Source organism: Dendrobates tinctorius, unplaced genomic scaffold (genome assembly GCF_039654945.1).
Source record: "Dendrobates tinctorius isolate UK_male_01 unplaced genomic scaffold, ASM3965494v1 ptg000116l, whole genome shotgun sequence".
In the NCBI taxonomy this organism is placed as follows: Eukaryota; Metazoa; Chordata; class Amphibia; order Anura; family Dendrobatidae; genus Dendrobates; species Dendrobates tinctorius.
Window position 1 is genome coordinate 48,685,232 of NW_027361784.1, and position 20,895 is coordinate 48,706,126.

Here is a 20,895-nt window from a genome sequence, read left to right on the forward strand (position 1 = left end):
TGTCAGGAACAACTCATCGAATTCTCAAGGGCAAAAAGTCGCAAAAGTTTGGAGAGATTAATTGATTTTTTCATTTTGTAGCATTTTGATCTAAGTTCAACTTTTTATCACTTTTAATGACGCTCATTACAAAGAGGATGAACAAAAAGCAGCAATTCTGTGATTTGACTTTCTATGTTGAGTTGCTGCTACCGATGGGACAATAAAAATGAAGTCAACTTTTTATTGTTTTGGATATGATAAAACAATTCAAAAAAGTTTATTTTTCTCTTTTCAAAAAGATGTTTAAACACTTAGTTTAGAATTTATCTTCCCCGTTCAGCAGTTTACTGGTGTAAAAAAAAAAAAACAGTGGCAAATCATGGAGCATTCCTTACTTGCAACATTCCTTTTTACTTATTCTAATGCTTGAAGAAATTTTCTACCTACAAAAAGAGTTGAAAGCTTAGAAGAAAGCGTCGTCGACAAATGTAATAAAATGTGTGCAAGAATCATGCATAGATCCAGAGATCATTGTGCAAACGACGTCAGCGTCAGCCACTAACGCTTTCTAACCGCTTAGATGCTGCAGTTGCTATTGACCACAGTCTCTAAGGGGTTAAATAAATAACCTCAGAATCATGTCCACTCAAAAAAGTGTCCTCTGTAATATATGTAATGTCTCCTGAACGCACACCGTCAAAGCACAGCACATGAATGGCAAATTACACATGTATGGAATCCGTTTGCAGCATGTCACCAAGCGATATAGTTCCTAAGCTCCCTCTAGTGGTGACTGCATGCAAGAAGAAATGTTATCATATCCTTTTATTGTGCTTTTCCTTAACAATCTTTTGCTGTGTATTATATATATATATATATATATATATATATATATATATATATTAGATGGTGGCCCGATTCTATAGTTATATACTCACCTTCCGATGGCCCCCGGACTCTTTCTCTCCTCTCCACGCTCCCGGCATCTTCCGGTTCCAGTAATGATTTGCGCGAAACACTGCTGATGACGTCACGCTCTCGCGAGAGTTAAGTCATCTCCGGTCCTTCTCGCTAAGCATTACTGGAATCGGAAGATGCCGGGCACGTGGTGACAGGAGGGACAGAGTCCGGGGTCCGTCGGAAGGTGAGTATATAACTATTTTTTATTTTAACAGAGACTCTAAAATACCCAATGCGATAACATCGGGCCACCATCTAGTGTATTATACTCCTGTTACACCCGGAGCTGCTGTCACTGTTCTGCTGTTACCTAATGTATTGTACTCCAGTTACAGCCAGAGCTGCAGTCAGTGTTCTGCTGTTACCTAATGTATTGTAGTCCAGTTACACCCAGAGCTGCAGTCACCATTTTGCTCTTACCTAATGTATTATACTCCTGTTACAGCCAGAGCTGCAGTCACTCTTCAGATCTTACCAAATGTATTGTACTCAAGTTACACCCAGAGCTGCAATCACTGTTCTGCTTTTACCTAATGTATTGTACTCCAGTTACACCCAGATCTGCAGTCACTGTTCTCCTGTTAACTAATGTAGAGTACTCCAGTTACACCCAGATCTACAGTCGCTGTTCTGCTGTTACCTAATGTATTGTGCTCCAGTTACACCCAGATCTGCAGTCACTGTTCTGCTGTTACCTAATGTAGTGTACTCCAGTTACACCCAGATCTGCAGTCACTGTTCTGCTGTTACCTAATATATTGTAGTCCAGTTACACCCAGAGCTGCAGTCACCGTTCTGCTCTTTCCTAATGTATTATACTCCTGTTACAGCCAGAGCTGCAGTCACTCTTCAGATCTTACCTAATGTATTGCACTACAGTTACACCCAGAGCTGCAGTCACTTTTCTGCTCTTACCTAATGTATTGTATGCACGTTACACCCAGAGCTGCAGTCACTGTTCTACTGTTACCTAATGTACTCCTGTTACACCCAGAGCTGCAGTCACTGTTCTGCTCTTTCCTAATGTATTGTATATGTACAGGACTGTGTCTGTGTAATCAGCAACGCAGCAGTGATGCCTTTAACGGCTGTAATGTGCCTTTACAATAAGCAATGCGGCCGTGTTGCCGCGACGAATAAGCGACTGTCGATGATTGGTTGCGGCAGTTAGGCCTCAACCAATCAGTGATGCAGGATTTCGGTTACAGACAGACATGATAAGACAATTATATATATAGATATATGTTTATATTACTCCCACCGTAAGCAGTGAAGTTTTTGTTTATAGAACACTGTGAACGTTTTACTCATTTTATAAAGTAATTTTTTTAAATGCATTTATTAATATAAAATCCCCACAAAATTCCCAAATTACGTTGTTTAACCCTTTCCTGACATTAGACGTACTATCCCGTCCATGGGACCCGGGCCCCTATGCCCATGGACGGGATAGTACGTCTCAGCGATAAGCGGCGCCCACGTGGTGAGCGCCGCTGATCGCGGCCAGGTGTCAGCTAATTATCACAGCTGACACCCGGCACAATGTGTCAGGGGCGGTCACATAGCGCCCCCGACACGTTAACCCCTTGCACACCGCGATCAAACATGATTGCGGTGTACCGGGGGTTAAAGGGAAGCATCGGCAGGGAGGGGGCTCTCTCCGTGCTTCCCTGAGCCCCCACAGCAGCGCAATGTGCAGCGCTGCTGCGGGGGGCTCCTTCCCTGCAGGCCCCCGAATCCAAGATGGCGACGGGGCCCTTCGGGGGCCTGCAGGGAGCCGGCTTCCTCAGTGCCTGCAAAGCACAGGCAAGAGGAAGTCTGCAGCAGTGCCTGTGATAGATCGCTGATCTCTCACAGTGATCTGTGATGTGACAGATCAGCGATCTGTCACAGGACAGTGATGTCCCACCTGGGACTATGTAATAAAGTTAAAAAAAAGTGTTAAAATAATTTAAAAAAAAAAAAAAAGAAAAAAAAAACCAAATAAATTAGAAAAAAAAAAAAATTCCCCCAATAAATCCATTTTTTGGAAATAAAAAAAAACTATAAAAGTACTCATATTAGGTATCGCCGTGTCCGTAACAACCTGCCCTATAAAACTGTCCCATTAGTTAACCCCTTTAGCGAACCCCATAAAAAATAAAAATAAAAAAACGAAGCAAAAAATAATGATTTATTATCATACCGCCAAACAAAAAGTGCAATCAAAAGGACGCATATAAATATCCATGGTACCGCTGAAAATGTCATCTTGTCCCGCAAAAAACAAGCTGCCACACAGCATCATCAGCGAAAAAATAAAACAGTTAGGCTGTGTGCACACGCTGCGGATTTTGCTGCGGTTCCGCAGCGGTTTTGGCCGCTGCGGACCCGCAGCAGTTTTTGCTGCGGTGTACAGTACAATGATCCCCTATGGGAATCAAAAACCGCAGTGCAGACGGTGCGGAATTTTCCGCGCGGATTATCTGCGGTTTTCAATCCGCAGAAAGAATTGACATGTCAATTCTTTCTGCGGATTCTCCTGCGGTTTGCCATCTCCTCCATTGAGGAGATGAAAAACCGCAGGGCAAAACCGCAGAGCAATCCGCAGGTAAAACCGCAGGTCTTTTGACCTGCGGTTTCACCTGCGGATTGTACAAAATCCGCGCGGATGAATCCGCACCTTTTCCGCAGCGTGTGCACACAGCCTTATAGCTCGTAGAATAAAGTGATGCAAAAATAATTATTTTTTATATGAAATAGTTTTCATTGCATAAAACCGCCAAAACATAAAAAAAGACCTAAATGAGGTATCGCTTTAACTGTACTGACCTGAAGAATAAAACCGCTTTATCAATTTTACCATACGCGGAACGGTGTAAACGCACCCCCCAAAAGAAATTCATGAAACGCTGGTTTTTGTTCATTCTGCGTCCCAAAAATCGGAATAAAAAGCGATCAAAAAATGTCACGTGCCTGAAAATGGTACCAATGAAAAACGTCAACTCGTCCCGCAAAAAATAGTACCTCACATGACTCGGTGGGTCAAAATACGGACAAATTATAACTCTCAATATGTGGTGATGCAAAAACTATTTTTACAATAAAAAGCGTCTTTTAGCGTGTGACAGCTGCCAAATATAAAAACCGTCATAAATAGTAAATCAAACCCCCCGTTATCACCCCCTTAGTTAGGGAAAAATAATAAAATAAAAAAAAAATGTATTTATTTCCATTTTCCCATTAGGGTTAGGGTTAGGGCTAGGGTTAGGGTTAGGGCTAGGGCTAGGGTTAGGGTTAGGGCTAGGGTTAGGGTTAGGGTTAGGGCTGAGATTAGGGTTAGGGGTGTGTTGGGGTTCGGGTTGGAGTTAGAATTGGGGGTTTCCACTGTTTGGGCACATGAGGGGTTCTCCAAATGCAACATGGCGTCTGATCTCAATTCCAGCCAATTCTGAGTTGAAAAAGTCAAATGGTGCTCCTTCCCTTCCAAGCACTGCCATGCGCCCAAACAGTGTTTTACCCCCACATATGGGGTATCAGCCTATTCAGGAAAAATTGCAAAACAACTTTTGGGGTCCAATTTCTCCTGTTACTGTTAGGAAAATATAAAATTGGGGGCAAAAATATCATTTTTGCGTAAAAAAATTATTTTTTTATTTTCACGCCCGGGCATTATAAATGTCTGTGAAGCACTTGGGGGTTCAAAGTGCTCACCACACATCTAGATAAGTTCCGTGAGGGGTCTAGTGTTCAAAATGGGGTCACTTGTGGGGAGATTCAATAGTTTAGGTACATCAGGGGCTCTCCAAACACACATGACACCTGCAGACCATTCCAGAGACGCAGCACAAAGAACAGCCTGACAGCCCTGATGAAGAAGGTCCGCAGACCTTAGAAACGCATTGGCTTCTAGTTTGGCCTGCACGCACTCCCGTCCCTTCCCTCCTGGTGACTTCACCCGGTTTCCCCTTCCCCACTTCAGCCGCTGCACACCGGCGGCGCCTCTCAGCCGGAGTGCGCCGCCACTGATCATCCACCCAGCGGCTGTCAGCATCCGAGACGCCTCCGCACCAATATCATAGGAGGGACGCCTCCTTGGTGCTGCGTCTCTGCCACCATCACCGCGACACAGCCACCTCCTCACGCGGCAATTGATGGATCTGTTTCCTGCCCCGCAACCAACATGAAGTAAGTGGTATACTTATCCACCTTCACTTTCATTGTTGGTTTCCATCCCATCTACCCATTCAGGTCATCACGTGGTTTGAGCATTCCCACCCCAGTTTAGGTTTTTCCTGGTTCCCCTCCACCTTGTTCACTCAGGGGATTTTTGCATATTATCACCATTGGATTCAGCTAGCCAGCGCAGGTATTCTTTCTTTCTGTCATTTTTTCCTTTCCTGGGTGTGCACAGGCCCAGCACGTATACCAGCAGCGGCTACCTTACAAATATCCTTTCCTTTCTCTATTTAGAAGCGCCAGTGTGTTTTTGTTATTGTACATCAAAAAATTCCTGTGACGCACCTAAAGAGTTAATAAACTTCTTGAATGTGGTTTTGAGCACCTTGAGGGGTGCAGTTTTTAGAATGGTGTCACTTTTGGGCATTTTCTATCATATAGACCCTTCAAAGTGGCTTCAAATGTGATGTGGTCCTAAAAATAAAATGGTGTTGTAAAAATGAGAAATCGCTGGTCAATTTTTAACCCTTATAACTTCCTAACAGAAAAAAAAATTTGGTTCCAAAATTGTGCTGATGTAAAGTAAACATGTGGGAAATGTTACTTATTAAGTTTTTTGAGTGCCATATTTCTGTGATTTAAGGGCATAAAAATTAAAAGTTGGAAAATTGCGAAATTTTCAAAATTTTCGCCAAATTTCCGTTTTTTTTTCACAAATAAACGCAAGTTATTTGAATGAAATTTTACCAATAACATGAAGTACAATATGTCACGAGAAAACAATGTCAGAATTACCGGGATCCATGGAAGCGTTTCAGAGTTATTGCCTCATAAAGGGACAGTGGTCAGAATTGTAAAAATTGGCCCGGTCATGAACGTGCAAACCACCCTTGGGGGTGAAGGGGTTAAACGTCAGCTGAGACTTGTGATAGATGTTATTGCTCTAGGTGTAATTATGGAGCAGCGGGCTTAGTTTCCTGGACGTGGAGATAAGTGATACCATACCTTGCCGTTATTATTACCCGCAATCTGCGTATTTAGCCTTAATGAAATTGTGTTATTTATACACAATGTTTCTTACTCCAGTTATATTCCAATTACATAATGGAAGTGACTCGATATCGTCACAAAACTGCTAATGACAATGTAAATGGGGATACAACGTCCGGCGCTCACGGGAACACGAATACTCATTGTCATTACTCTGATTTATGGCTGCAGATACAATTATAGTACGAGAGATAAATCACCACAATGAAGACCTTACCATGAATATATCTAAATTTCAGGTGCCTAAATTAGATGTCAGAGAAGCACAAGAGAGAATGTCCTGTGCCCAAAGGGAGACGGCACAAACCGGGCAGTAAGATGTCAGGTGAGCAATACTGTTGAAAAGAGTAAAGTTACACATTTGGTACAAATAATATATACAGCATCTAATGTAACCTATTATAGTAGTTATATTCTTGTACATAGGGGCAGTATTATAGTAGTTATATTCTTATACATAGGGGCAGTATTATAGTAGTTATATTCTTGTATATAGGGGCAGTATTATAGTAGTTATATTCTTGTATATAGGGGCAGTATTATAGTAGTTATATTCTTGTACATAGGGGCAGTATTATAGTAGTTATATTCTTGTACATAGGGGCAGTATTATAGTAGTTATATTCTTGTACATAGGGGCAGTATTATAGTAGTTATATTCCTGTACATGGGGGCAGTATTATAGTAGTTATATTCTTGTACATAGGGGCAGTATTATAGTAGTTATATTCTTGTACATAGGGGCAGTATTATAGTAGTTATATTCTTGTACATAGGGGCAGTATTATAGTAGTTATATTCTTATACATAGGGGCAGTATTATAGTAGTTATATTCTTGTACATAGGGGCAGTATTATAGTAGTTATATTCCTGTACATGGGGGCAGTATTATAGTAGTTATATTCTTGTACATAGGAGGCAGTATTATAGTAGTTATATTCTTGTACATAGGAGGCAGTATTATAGTAGTTATAGTCTTGAACATAGGGGGCAGTATTATAGTAGTTATATTCATGTACATAGGAGGCAGTATTATAGTAGTTATATTCTTGTACATAGGGGGAAGTATTATAGTAGTTATATTCTTGTACATAGGGAGCAGTATTATAGTAGTTATATTCTTGTACATAGGAGCAGTATATAGTAGTTATATTCTTGTACATAGGAGCAGTATTATAGTAGTTATATTCTTGTATATGGGGGCACTATTATAGTAGTTATATTCTTGTATGTAGGAGCAGTATTATAGTAGTTATATTCTTGTACATAGGGGGCAGTGTTATAGTAGTTATATTCTTGTACATAGGGGGCAGTATTATAGTAGTTATATTCTTGTACATAGGGGACAGTATTATAGTAGTTATATTCTTGTACATAGGGGCAGTATTATAGTAGTTATATTCTTGTATATAGGAGCAGTATTATAGTAGTTATATTCTTGTACATAGGAGCAGTATTATAGTAGTTATATTCTTGTATATAGGGGCAGTATTATAGTAGTTATATTCTTGTATATAGGAGCAGTATTATAGTAGTTATATTCTTGTACATAGGAGCAGTATTATAGTAGTTATATTCTTGTACATAGGGGGCAGTATTATAGTAGTTATATTCTTGTACATAGGAGCAGTATTATAGTAGTTATATTCTTGTACATAGGGGGCAGTATTATAGTAGTTATATTCTTGTACATAGGGGCAGTATTATAGTAGTTATATTCTTGCACATAGGAGCAGTATTATAGTAGTTATATTCTTGTATATAGGAGCAGTATTACAGTAGTTATATTCTTGTACGTAGGAGCAGTATTATAGTAGTTATATTCTTGTACATAGGGGTAGTATTATAGTAGTTATATTCTTGTACATAGGAGCAGTATTATTATAGTTATATTCTTGTACATAGGGGCAGTACTATAGTAGTTATATTCGTGTACATAGGGGCAGTATTATAGTAGTTATATTCTTGTTTATAGGGGCAGTATTATAGTAGTTATATTCTTGTATATAGGGGCAGTATTATAGTAGTTATATTCTTGTTTATAGGGGCATTATTATAGTAGTTATATTCTTGTACATAGGAGCAGTATTATAGTAGTTATATTCTTGTACATAGGAGCAGTATTATAGTACTTATATTCTTGTACATAGGGGCAGTACTATAGTAGTTATATTCTTGTACATAGGGGCAGTATTATAGTAGTTATATTCTTGTATATAGGGCAGTATTATAGTAGTTATATTCTTGTTTATAGGGGCAGTATTATAGTAGTTATATTCTTGTACATAGGAGCAGTATTATAGTAGTTATATTCTTGTACATAGGAGCAGTATTATAGTAGTTATATTCCTGTGCATAGGAGCAGTATTATAGTAGTTATATTATTGTACACAGGGGGCAGTATTATAGTAGTTATATTCTTGTACATAGGGGCAGTACTATAGTAGTTACATTCTTGTACATAGGGGCAGTATTATAGTAGTTATATTCTTGTTTATAGGGGCAGTATTATAGTAGTTATATTCTTGTACATAGGAGCAGTATTATAGTAGTTATATTCTTGTACATAGGAGCAGTATTATAGTAGTTATATTCTTGTACATAGGAGCAGTATTATAGTAGTTCTATTCCTGTGCATAGGAGCAGTATTATAGTAGTTATATTCTTGTATATAGGAGCAGTATTATAGTAGTTATATTCTTGTACATAGGAGCAGTATTATAGTAGTTATATTCTTGTATATAGGGGCAGTATTATAGTAGTTATATTCTTGTATATAGGAGCAGTATTATAGTAGTTATATTCTTGTACATAGGAGCAGTATTATAGTAGTTATATTCTTGTACATAGGGGGCAGTATTATGGTAGTTATATTCTTGTACATAGGAGCAGTATTATAGTAGTTATATTCTTGTACATAGGGGGCAGTATTATAGTAGTTATATTCTTGTACATAGGGGCAGTATTATAGTAGTTATATTCTTGCACATAGGAGCAGTATTATAGTAGTTATATTCTTGTATATAGGAGCAGTATTACAGTAGTTATATTCTTGTACGTAGGAGCAGTATTATAGTAGTTATATTCTTGTACATAGGGGTAGTATTATAGTAGTTATATTCTTGTACATAGGAGCAGTATTATTATAGTTATATTCTTGTACATAGGGGCAGTACTATAGTAGTTATATTCGTGTACATAGGGGCAGTATTATAGTAGTTATATTCTTGTTTATAGGGGCAGTATTATAGTAGTTATATTCTTGTATATAGGGGCAGTATTATAGTAGTTATATTCTTGTTTATAGGGGCATTATTATAGTAGTTATATTCTTGTACATAGGAGCAGTATTATAGTAGTTATATTCTTGTACATAGGAGCAGTATTATAGTACTTATATTCTTGTACATAGGGGCAGTACTATAGTAGTTATATTCTTGTACATAGGGGCAGTATTATAGTAGTTATATTCTTGTATATAGGGCAGTATTATAGTAGTTATATTCTTGTTTATAGGGGCAGTATTATAGTAGTTATATTCTTGTACATAGGAGCAGTATTATAGTAGTTATATTCTTGTACATAGGAGCAGTATTATAGTAGTTATATTCCTGTGCATAGGAGCAGTATTATAGTAGTTATATTATTGTACACAGGGGGCAGTATTATAGTAGTTATATTCTTGTACATAGGGGCAGTACTATAGTAGTTACATTCTTGTACATAGGGGCAGTATTATAGTAGTTATATTCTTGTTTATAGGGGCAGTATTATAGTAGTTATATTCTTGTACATAGGAGCAGTATTATAGTAGTTATATTCTTGTACATAGGGGCAGTAATATAGTAGTTATATTCTTGTACATAGGGGCAGTATTATAGTAGTTATATTCTTGTACATTGGGGCAGTATTATAGTAGTTATATTCTTGTACATAGGGGGCAGTACTATAGTAGTTATACTTTTGTACATAGGAGCAGTATTATAGTAGTTATATTCTTGTACATAGGAGCAGTATTATAGTAGTTATATTTGTGTACATAGGGGCAGTATTATAGTAGTTATATTCTTATACATAGGGAGCAGTATTATAGTAGTTATATTCTTGTACATAGGAGCAGTATTATAGTAGTTATATTCTTGTGCATAGGGGGCAGTATTATTGTAGTTATATTCCTGTGCATAGGAGCAGTATTATAGTAGTTATATTCTTGTACATAGGGGCAGTATTATAGTAGTTATATTCTTATACATAGGGGCAGTATTATAGTAGTTATATTCTTGTACATAGGGGCAGTATTATAGTAGTTATATTCTTATACAAAGGGAGCAGTATTATAGTAGTTATATTCTTGTACATAGGTGCAGTATTATTGTAGTTATATTCTTGTACATAGGAGCAGTATTATAGTAGTTATATTCTTATACATAGGGAGCAGTATTATAGTAGTTATATTCTTGTACATAGGGGGCAGTATTATAGTAGCTATATTCTTGTACATAGGGGGCAGTATTATAGTAGTTATATTCTTATACATAGGGCAGTATTATAGTAGTTATATTCTTATACATAGGGAGCAGTATTATAGTAGTTATATTCTTGTACATAGGGGGCAGTATTATAGTAGTTATATTCTTGTACATAGGGGCAGTATTATAGTAGTTATATTCTTATACATAGGGGCAGTATTATAGCAGTTATATTCTTATACATAGGGAGCAGTATCATAGTAGTTATATTCTTGTACATAGGAGCAGTATTATAGTAGTTATATTCTTGTACATAGGGAGCAGTATTATAGTAGTTATATTCTTATACATGGGGGCAGTATTATAGTAGTTATATTCTTATACATAGGGAGCAGTATTATAGTAGTTATATTCTTGTACATAGGGGCAGTATTATAGTAGTTATATTCTTATACATAGGGGCAGTATTATAGTAGTTATATTCTTGTACATAGGGGCAGTATTATAGTAGTTATATTCTTATACATAGGGGCAGTATTATAGTAGTTATATTCTTATACATAGGGAGCAGTATCATAGTAGTTATATTCTTGTACATAGGAGCAGTATTATAGTAGTTATATTCTTGTACATAGGGGGCAGTATTATAGTAGTTATATTCTTATACATGGGGGCAGTATTATAGTAGTTATATTCTTATACATAGGGAGCAGTATTATAGTAGTTATATTCTTGTACATAGGGGCAGTATTATAGTAGTTATATTCTTATACATAGGGAGCAGTATTATAGTAGTTATATTCTTGTACATAGGGGCAGTATTATAGTAGTTATATTCTTATACATAGGGGCAGTATTATAGTAGTTATATTCTTATACATAGGGAGCAGTATTATAGTAGTTATATTCTTGTACATAGGAGCAGTATTATAGTAGTTATATTCTTGTATATAGGAGCAGTATTATAGTAGTTATATTCTTATACATAGGGAGCAGTATTATAGTAGTTATATTCTTGTACATAGGGGGCAGTATTATAGTAGTTATATTCTTGTACATAGGGGCAGTATTATAGTAGTTATATTCTTATACATAGGGAGCAGTATTATAGTAGTTATATTCTTGTACATAGGAGCAGTATTATAGTAGTTATATTCTTGTACATAGGGAGCAGTATTATAGTAGTTATATTCTTGTACATAGGAGGCAGTATTATAGTAGTTATATTCTTGTACATAGGGGCAGTATTATAGTAGTTATATTTTGGTACATAGGAGCAGTATTATAGTAGTTATATTCTTGTATATAGGAGCAGTATTATAGTAGCTATATTCTTGTACATAGGGGGCAGTATTATAGTAGTTATATTCTTGTACATAGGAGCAGTATTATAGTAGTTATATTCTTGTATATAGGAGCAGTATTATAGTAGTTATATTCTTGTACATAGGAGCAGTATTATAGTAGTTATATTCTTGTATATAGGGGCAGTATTATAGTAGTTATATTCTTGTACATAGGAGCAGTATTATAGTAGTTATATTCTTGTACATAGGGGGCAGTATTATAGTAGTTATATTCTTGTACATAGGAGCAGTATTATAGTAGTTATATTTCTTGTACATAGGGGGCAGTATTATAGTAGTTATATTCTTGTACATAGGGGCAATTTTTATTGTAAAAACAAAACAAATACAAATAACATTCCTCCAATAATACAAAACTGAATTCACTAGGATTGTACATACATTCATTACATATCCAGGTTATACATATCAAATAAACTTAGAGTCCATACTCCTAGTTTGAGGAGAGAAAAAAAAAAAAAAAACTTTGCAAACAGAGCTCATCATGTTCCTACCCAGTGACTCATCCTTCTCTGTCTTAACATTTCCTAATTTCTCCTAATGATTTTCCCTATCTGAGTTTGGACATTATCTGGTTGACGGCGTCACAGATCTGAGTCGGAGTTATTCTGTTCACCACCGGTCTCCATCTTAGACTCTACCCGAGTGCCCTCAGGTAAGGGCTTCCGCTTTGGCGGAGGACAGTCCTCTGCGTCCCTATCACTCTCTGCTTCAATTCTTTTAAGATCATCTTCAAGATCGCCCTCAGACTCAGACAGAACATCAAACCTGTTAGATACGACCATTACACCTGCAGAGCTCTGGAATTTCTTCCCGGCTCCTTAGCCAGTGTCATACCCCTCAGGTTTACGGGAGGCCTTGTCGTTTTTCTTCCTTTTCTGATTATTGCTATACTCTTCAGACACAGATGGTAGCACTGAAGTAATGCCTTCCTGTGACCGCTGCCCCTGAGGTACAACCTCCATACTCCCCTGTTCTCTCTCTGAACCCTGCTGCTCTGGTGTTAGCTGAGTAGACCCCTGGTGGACCTCTGGTCTGGTCAGTATTTCCCCTGACAGTAAAGCTGCCTCCTCCAGAATCTCTGCCCCTGCCACCAAGTCCTCGTCAGGAAAGTCCTTACAGATATTGTGCCAGGCGTCTGGACAGTCCCTGTGAGGGTGACCGATCTTCCCACAGAGGTTGCACCTGATGTTCTGGCAGTCTGCACCTAGATGGCCGACCTCCCCACACAGGCTGCACTTCACCACAGTACAGGTATTTGCCAGGTAACCTGCCTTGCCACATTTAAAGCACTTACGAGGCTGCCCAGGATAGAAACACACACCCCTCTCCCTCCCAATAAAGAAGGAGTTGGGTAAATGGGCAGTGATGTTATTGCATTGGCGAAGTTTCACCAAAACCCGCCACCCTCCCGTCCAGATCCCATCACTGTCTCTGCTTTTGGTGAGGTCCGAGACCAGATCACAATGCCTCCGGAGCCACACCACAATGTCCTGCGGGGGAACAAACTCATTCCAGAAGATGACATTTACGGTGACAGTATCTGGCTTAGAGATAGGAATAAAGCTGAACTTACTCCATCCCTCCGTGTCTCTAAACTTGGGGAAACTAGACCAGAATCTGTCCAGGTCAGACATGAGCTTAAAGCTGACATCACAGCCCTGCCTGTCTGGAAGATTAATCACTGCCAGGATGCTGACTGGCACAAACCCCATCTGGTGGCACAAGAGCTCCCTGATGACAAACCTCCTGTCTGGCAGGTCCTCCTTGGCATCTCTGTGCCGGAAACGCACAATGTTTCTCCGTTTAAACGCCTGGCCTGTATAATTGGTACCAGAGGTAAAGGACGGAGCACCACGACTCCAGGCATTACTGGGGGGACCGTGCGGGGTCACATTGGGTTGACTGACGGGGTGAAGGTCTGCAGCAGGAGGGGCAGCCACACCTTGTGTGCTTGAAATTAAAGGTGGGAAATCACAGACATTATCATGCACATTGTTATCATCAGCATCAATGTCATTATCAGACTGTGCAGCGTCCACCAAAGATACTGTGCTACCCCAAGCCCCCGACCCCCCAGATACAGTGCGGTTATCCCCAGCATCAGAGCCCTGCTGGGCACCATCAGTAATGGCCGGCACATGTCCACTTCCCAACTGTTGTGCTTGGCATTCTGAGACTTGTAGTCCCTCTGCTGGAAAGTGCAGTCCATGCTGCTGCTTGGAATCTGCTACAGGCTGCTCTGCTGGGCATTCTGAGACTTGTGGTACACCTTCTGGAATCTGCATAACATGCTGCTGCTTGGGGTCTGCCGCAGGCTGCTGCGGCTGCAGTATTTGACCCTTTTGGAAGCAGAAACTTGCAGGCTGCAGCACTGGCCGCACCGGCTTCTGGGGCTCACCTGGGACAATGTCTGAGCTGGAACCTGCGGAGTCCTGCTTGTGTGCCATAAACAGTTCCTGGTTCCTATAAGTCTCTGCCAGGGGCCCCATCTTCTCTAGGACACAGTCCATGTCCGTCACCACTTTTGCCAGCTGTATACCAAGCATGTGCAGAGTCTGATCACAAAATGTGTGATCCCCACCAGGATTAGCAGCCTTTACCTTATAGCCCATGTCTATTTGCTTCTGCAGCAAGTCTTTGTGCTGCTGTAACTCACCGAGCCTCTTGACCAGTCCTGGGATCTCCTCTGCGACCTGAAGCTTAGGTGCACATGGCGTCTCCTCCTGGGATCCTGCTTTCAGCAATGTCCCTGGATGCTTGAAACCAGATGTCTCCTTAACTTTCACCACCGCTGGTTTCGTGGTTCCAGGCTCCACAGCACTTTTACTGCTGCCACCTGACTGCGACCTTGTGAGCCCAGAGCTCGCCATGCTGGCCACCACATGCTGCTGCTGCAGGTTCTCCTTGAGCATCTGTCTCTCCAGTGAGGTTCTCCTCTGTCTGCTGGGAGTCAGCTGCACACCTGAAGATGGTGATGGCACCTCCTGAGCTGCAGGCTGCTTTCCTCCATTCAGCTTCTCACCAGTAGATTTCTTTTGGATTTCTCCTAGTTGTCCTTCACTCTGCTTGCCTTGGCTGGCCAACTGCTTAACTGGAACTTTCTTACCCACAGCCATGGCTTTTCCTTGTTCCGTTACTTTTTGCACTTTCACAGCTTCACCTTTCTTGCTGCTGCTGCTACTTCCATTCTGAGCTTTCTTTCCCTCAGAAACAACTTTCGGACTTGCATCCGCCTTAGACACAACTTGAGCGTTACTTCCAAGTGTAGGCCTGGAAGCCTGGGCCTTGCTTGGGGAGTTACCCCGCCCAGGGTGGCCTCCCCCTGGGCTTGCTCCAGACATCAGGAGAGCTACAAACACACAACCTCACAGCTAGGAGGCAGTATTATAGTAGTTATATTCTTGTTTATAGGGGCAGTATTATAGTAGTTATATTCTTGTACATAGTGGGCAGTATTATAGTAGTTATATTCTTGTATATAGGGGCAGTACTATAGTAGTTATATTCGTGTACATAGGGGCAGTATTATAGTAGTTATATTCTTATACATAGGGAGCAGTATTATAGTAGTTATATTCTTGTTTATAGGGGCAGTATTATAGTAGTTATATTCTTGTATATAGGGGCAGTATTATAGTAGTTATATTCTTGTTTATAGTGGCATTATTATAGTAGTTATATTCTTGTACATAGGAGCAGTATTATAGTACTTATATTCTTGTACATAGGGGCAGTACTATAGTAGTTATATTCTTGTACATAGGGGCAGTATTATAGTAGTTATATTCTTGTTTATAGGGGCAGTATTATAGTAGTTATATTCTTGTACATAGGAGCAGTATTATAGTAGTTATATTCTTGTACATAGGAGCAGTATTATAGTAGTTATATTCCTGTGCATAGGAGCAGTATTATAGTAGTTATATTATTGTACACAGGGGGCAGTATTATAGTAGTTATATTCTTGTACATAGGGGCAGTACTATAGTAGTTATATTCTTGTACATAGGGGCAGTATTATAGTAGTTATATTCTTGTTTATAGGGGCAGTATTATAGTAGTTATATTCTTGTACATAGGAGCAGTATTATAGTAGTTATATTCTTGTACATAGGGGCAGTATTATAGTAGTTATATTCTTGTACATAGGGGCAGTATTATAGTAGTTATATTCTTGTACATAGGGGCAGTATTATAGTAGTTATATTCTTGTACATAGGGGCAGTATTATAGTAGTTATATTCTTGTACATAGGGGGCAGATTTCGGAAATCTCATATTTTGCTGGCACTTTAAAAAGCAGCTTTTGGCCACGTTCATATGCAGAATTTTTGTAGCTTTTTCTTCTGCAAATAAGAAGTTTACAGCATTTTACAGCACAAGCAAAGACTGAGATTTTCAGAGATCTCCTGCACACCCTTTTATTTTCTCCTGACTGAATTTCACAACTGCAGCGTTTTTTTTAAATCCGCAGCGTGTCACTTCTTTCAGCAATTTTTTTCACCCATAGAAAGCAATGAAAAAGTTTTAGAAAAGCTGCAAATGTCGCAACGTTGTTTTTCGCTGTGTTTTTGGTGAATAAAACTAACTTTATTAAACATGTACTGTAGACAAAATGCATATTGTAAAAAAACAAACAGCAAAAGCTCTAAGGGTCTGTGTGCACAATCAGTAAACTCTGGATGCTGCGTACATCCGCAGCATCCAACCCGCAGTGGCCAGATGTTACAGCATAGTGGAGGGGATTTCTAGAAATTCCATGTCCACTATGCGTGCACATACGCTCGCACTTCACCTGCAGAGATGGACATGCAGCACGACTCTGCAGACCGCAGCATGTCAATTTATCTTGCATAGATGAGAGTCTCCACAAGAGAAATCTCACCCCTACGATGTATTGGGTGTGGTGATTCCACACGTTTCAATGAACACATGCTGCATCACCTGCGTTCAACAGATGGCAGCACTTTGGATGGAGCACATGTCTGCTGTGGCCAAAGTGCTGCCATTTCTGGATCGTCTGCACATACCCTAAAAATGGGTTTTTGAAAGCAGTGTTTTACTGCCAAGAGAGCAGGCTTTGGCTTCAAAAAAACAAAACCGCTGATTCCTATGCACACCTGTACTGTATATGTGTATGGCTTACCCTTATTATTTCACATGGGAATTCATTTATTTCTATATCATAAATCCCCTGATTCAGCAGACAATGTCCCGGTCTTGTGTCATCCAGACAGTAGTGACAGGAGGTCGCCCTGTCACATTACAAGCAGGGATTAGTGACTGTGGTCAGAGCTGATGCTGATCGCTGCTGTATGTGGCTGTGAATCCTGATCCTGCAGTGATCAGCACAGAACTCCGGGCCACAGTGAGTAAATCATTGCTCTCTGACCTGTTATTGCTGCCCTTACCAGGTTCTGTGACTTCACTTAGGCATATCCATTCTCAGGCCAGTGCTAGGAGCAGCCATGATCAGGATTCGGAAGGAGACATACAGGGCTTCAGGCATCTTCCTGACTGTCACTGTGCTGTAATCAGCCCCTCCCCCTCACTCTCAACTTTTAACCTGACTGCAGAGAGAAAGAAACAGGGGGGCTCAAGGGGCTTTGCGAGAGACATTCCAAGACTTCAGAGCAATGCACAGCATTATTCACTGCTGTACACCCTCTGGGCTCTTCATAAATGGACTGCAGATGCAGGGGGCCCCCTTTGTAGGTGGGGGCCCCAGGCATCTGCCTCGCCTGCCTGGTCCAAACGCCGGCCCTGCATAGGGGGCAGTATTATAGTAGTTATATTCTTATACATGGGGGCAGTATTATAGTAGTTATATTCTTGTATATAGGGGCAGTATTATAGTAGTTATATTCTTGTATATAGGGGGCAGTATTATAGTAGTTATATTCTTATACATAGGGGCAGTATTATAGTAGTTATATTCTTATACATAGGGGCAGTATTATAGTAGTTATATTCTTATACATAGGGGCAGTATTATAGTAGTTATATTCTTATACATAGGGGCAGTATTATAGTAGTCATATTCTTATACATAGGGAGCAGTATTATAGTAGTTATATTCTTGTACATAGGAGCAGTATTATAGTAGTTATATTCTTGTATATAGGGGCAGTATTATAGTAGTTATATTCTTGTATATAGGGGCAGTATTATAGTAGTTATATTCTTATACATAGGAGCAGTATTATAGTAGTTATATTCTTATACATAGGGCAGTATTATAGCAGTTATATTCTTATACATAGGGGCAGTATTATAGTAGTTATATTCTTGTACATAGGGGGCAGTATTATAGTAGTTATATTCTTGTTTATAGGGGCAGTATTATAGTAGTTATATTCTTGTATATAGGGGCAGTATTATAGTAGTTATATTCTTGTACATAGGAGCAGTATTATAGTAGTTATATTCTTGTTTATAGGGGCAGTATTATAGTAGTTATATTCTTATACATAGGGGCAGTATTATAGTAGTTATATTCTTGTTTATAGGGGCAGTATTATAGCAGTTATATTCTTATACATAGGGGCAGTATTATAGTAGTTATATTCTTGTTTATAGGGGCAGTATTATAGCAGTTATATTCTTATACATAGGGGCAGTATTATAGTAGTTATATTCTTGTTTATAGGGGCAGTATTATAGCAGTTATATTCTTATACATAGGGGCAGTATTATAGTAGTTATATTCTTATACATAGGGAGCAGTATTATAGTAGTTATATTCTTGTTTATAGGGGCAGTATTATAGTAGTTATATTCTTGTATATAGGGGCAGTATTATAGTAGTTATATTCTTGTTTATAGGGGCAGTATTATAGTAGTTATATTCTTATACATAGGGGCAGTATTATAGTAGTTATATTCTTGTTTATAGGGGCAGTATTATAGCAGTTATATTCTTATACATAGGGGCAGTATTATAGTAGTTATATTCTTGTTTATAGGGGCAGTATTATAGCAGTTATATTCTTATACATAGGGGCAGTATTATAGTAGTTATATTCTTATACATAGGGAGCAGTATTATAGTAGTTATATTCTTGTTTATAGGGGCAGTATTATAGTAGTTATATTCTTGTATATAGGGGCAGTATTATAGTAGTTATATTCTTGTACATAGGAGCAGTATTATAGTAGTTATATTCTTGTTTATAGGGGCAGTATTATAGCAGTTATATTCTTATACATAGGGGCAGTATTATAGTAGTTATATTCTTATACATAGGGAGCAGTATTATAGTAGTTATATTCTTGTTTATAGGGGCAGTATTATAGTAGTTATATTCTTGTATATAGGGGCAGTATTATAGTAGTTATATTCTTGTACATAGGAGCAGTATTATAGTAGTTATATTCTTGTTTATAGGGGCAGTATTATAGTAGTTATATTCTTGTATATAGGGGCAGTATTATAGTAGTTATATTCTTGTACATAGGGGCAGTATTATAGTAGTTATATTCTTGTATATAGGGGCAGTATTATAGTAGTTATATTCTTGTTTATAGGGGCAGTATTATAGTAGTTATAGTCTTGTACATAGGAGCAGTATTATAGTAGTTATATTCTTGTACATAGGAGCAGTATTATAGTAGTTATATTCCTGTGCATAGGAGCTGTATTATAGTAGTTATATTATTGTACACAGGGGGCAGTATTATAGTAGTTATATTCTTGTACATAGGGGCAGTACTATAGTAGTTATATTCTTGTACATAGGGGCAGTATTATAGTAGTTATATTCTTGTTTATAGGGGCAGTATTATAGTAGTTATATTCTTGTATATAGGAGCAGTATTATAGAAGTTATATTCTTGTATATAGGAGCAGTATTATAGTAGTTATATTCTTGTACATAGGAGCAGTATTATAGTAGTTATATTCTTGTACATAGGGGCAGTATTATAGTAGCTATATTCTTGTACATAGGGGGCAGTATTATAGTAGTTATATTCTTGTACATAGGAGCAGTATTATAGTAGTTATATTCTTGTACATAGGGGCAGTATTATAGTAGTTATATTCTTGTACATAGGGGGCAGTATTATAGTAGTTATATTCTTGTACATAGGAGCAGTATTATAGTAGTTATATTCTTGTACATAGGAGCAGTATTATAGTAGTTATATTCTTGTACATATTGGCAGTATTATAGTAGTTAACACAAAAGTGTTTGCACCCCCAAATAGATTGAAAATTATTTGACTAAAGGGTCAAGTGAGATGAACATATGTACTGTAATGAGCATCACATGTTTCTAGGAACCTGTAATTAGTCAGTCTGCTTATTTGAAGGGTGAAAAGTAGTCACCATGCTATTTGGTATCATGGTTTGCACCCCATTACACATCATGGCCTGGGGCAATATTATAGAAATTATTGTTTTTTAGATTTGATTTAGTAATACAATTATTTCTCTGTCAGCATGTCATGTTCCTGCGTACCACACTTTACATGATGGTGAAAGTTTCTGTCCTGAACCTTGATCACAGCCTGCTATGAGCTGTATGCTGGATGCACAGTGGTAAGAGTGACAGCCATTTCAGTATATAGATCAAACTATCAGACAATTACAAGCAAAAGTTACCTGTTGAGCCAAAGAAAAAAAATTTAAAAAGTAAGAAAAAAGTTTTAAAAAAATATACTAAAAAAAAGTTTGAATCACGCCTTTTTGGCCTGTTTAGTACTAAAGATGTTAAAAAGTAGAAACGTAAACATATCCAGTACTGCCACGTCCACAAAATTCTCATCCATGATAACATACAATGATTTAGGTATTATGTTAAATACGATAAAGTGAAAATAAAATTATCCAAACTCCAAAAATTGCTGTTGTTTTTGTCAACTCCAGAAAATATGATGAAAAGTGATGAAAAAAATCATATAAA

The 20,895-nt window shown here is 38.4% G+C and overlaps 1 long non-coding RNA gene across 2 annotated transcripts in view; it reads right to left on the reverse strand.

The window, feature by feature from the left end:
* The window catches only part of LOC141101389 (uncharacterized), a 63,435-nt gene that overhangs the window by 24,096 nt on the left and 18,444 nt on the right, over positions 1 to 20,895 (reverse strand). The window contains exon 2 of one of the 2 annotated variants that reach the window (XR_012234964.1): positions 6,368 to 6,485. The exons of the other annotated variant lie outside the window; for it this stretch is intronic. This is a non-coding gene — a long non-coding RNA (uncharacterized lncRNA). The remainder of the gene's footprint in view (positions 1 to 6,367; positions 6,486 to 20,895) is intronic. 2 annotated transcript variants of the gene reach the window in all.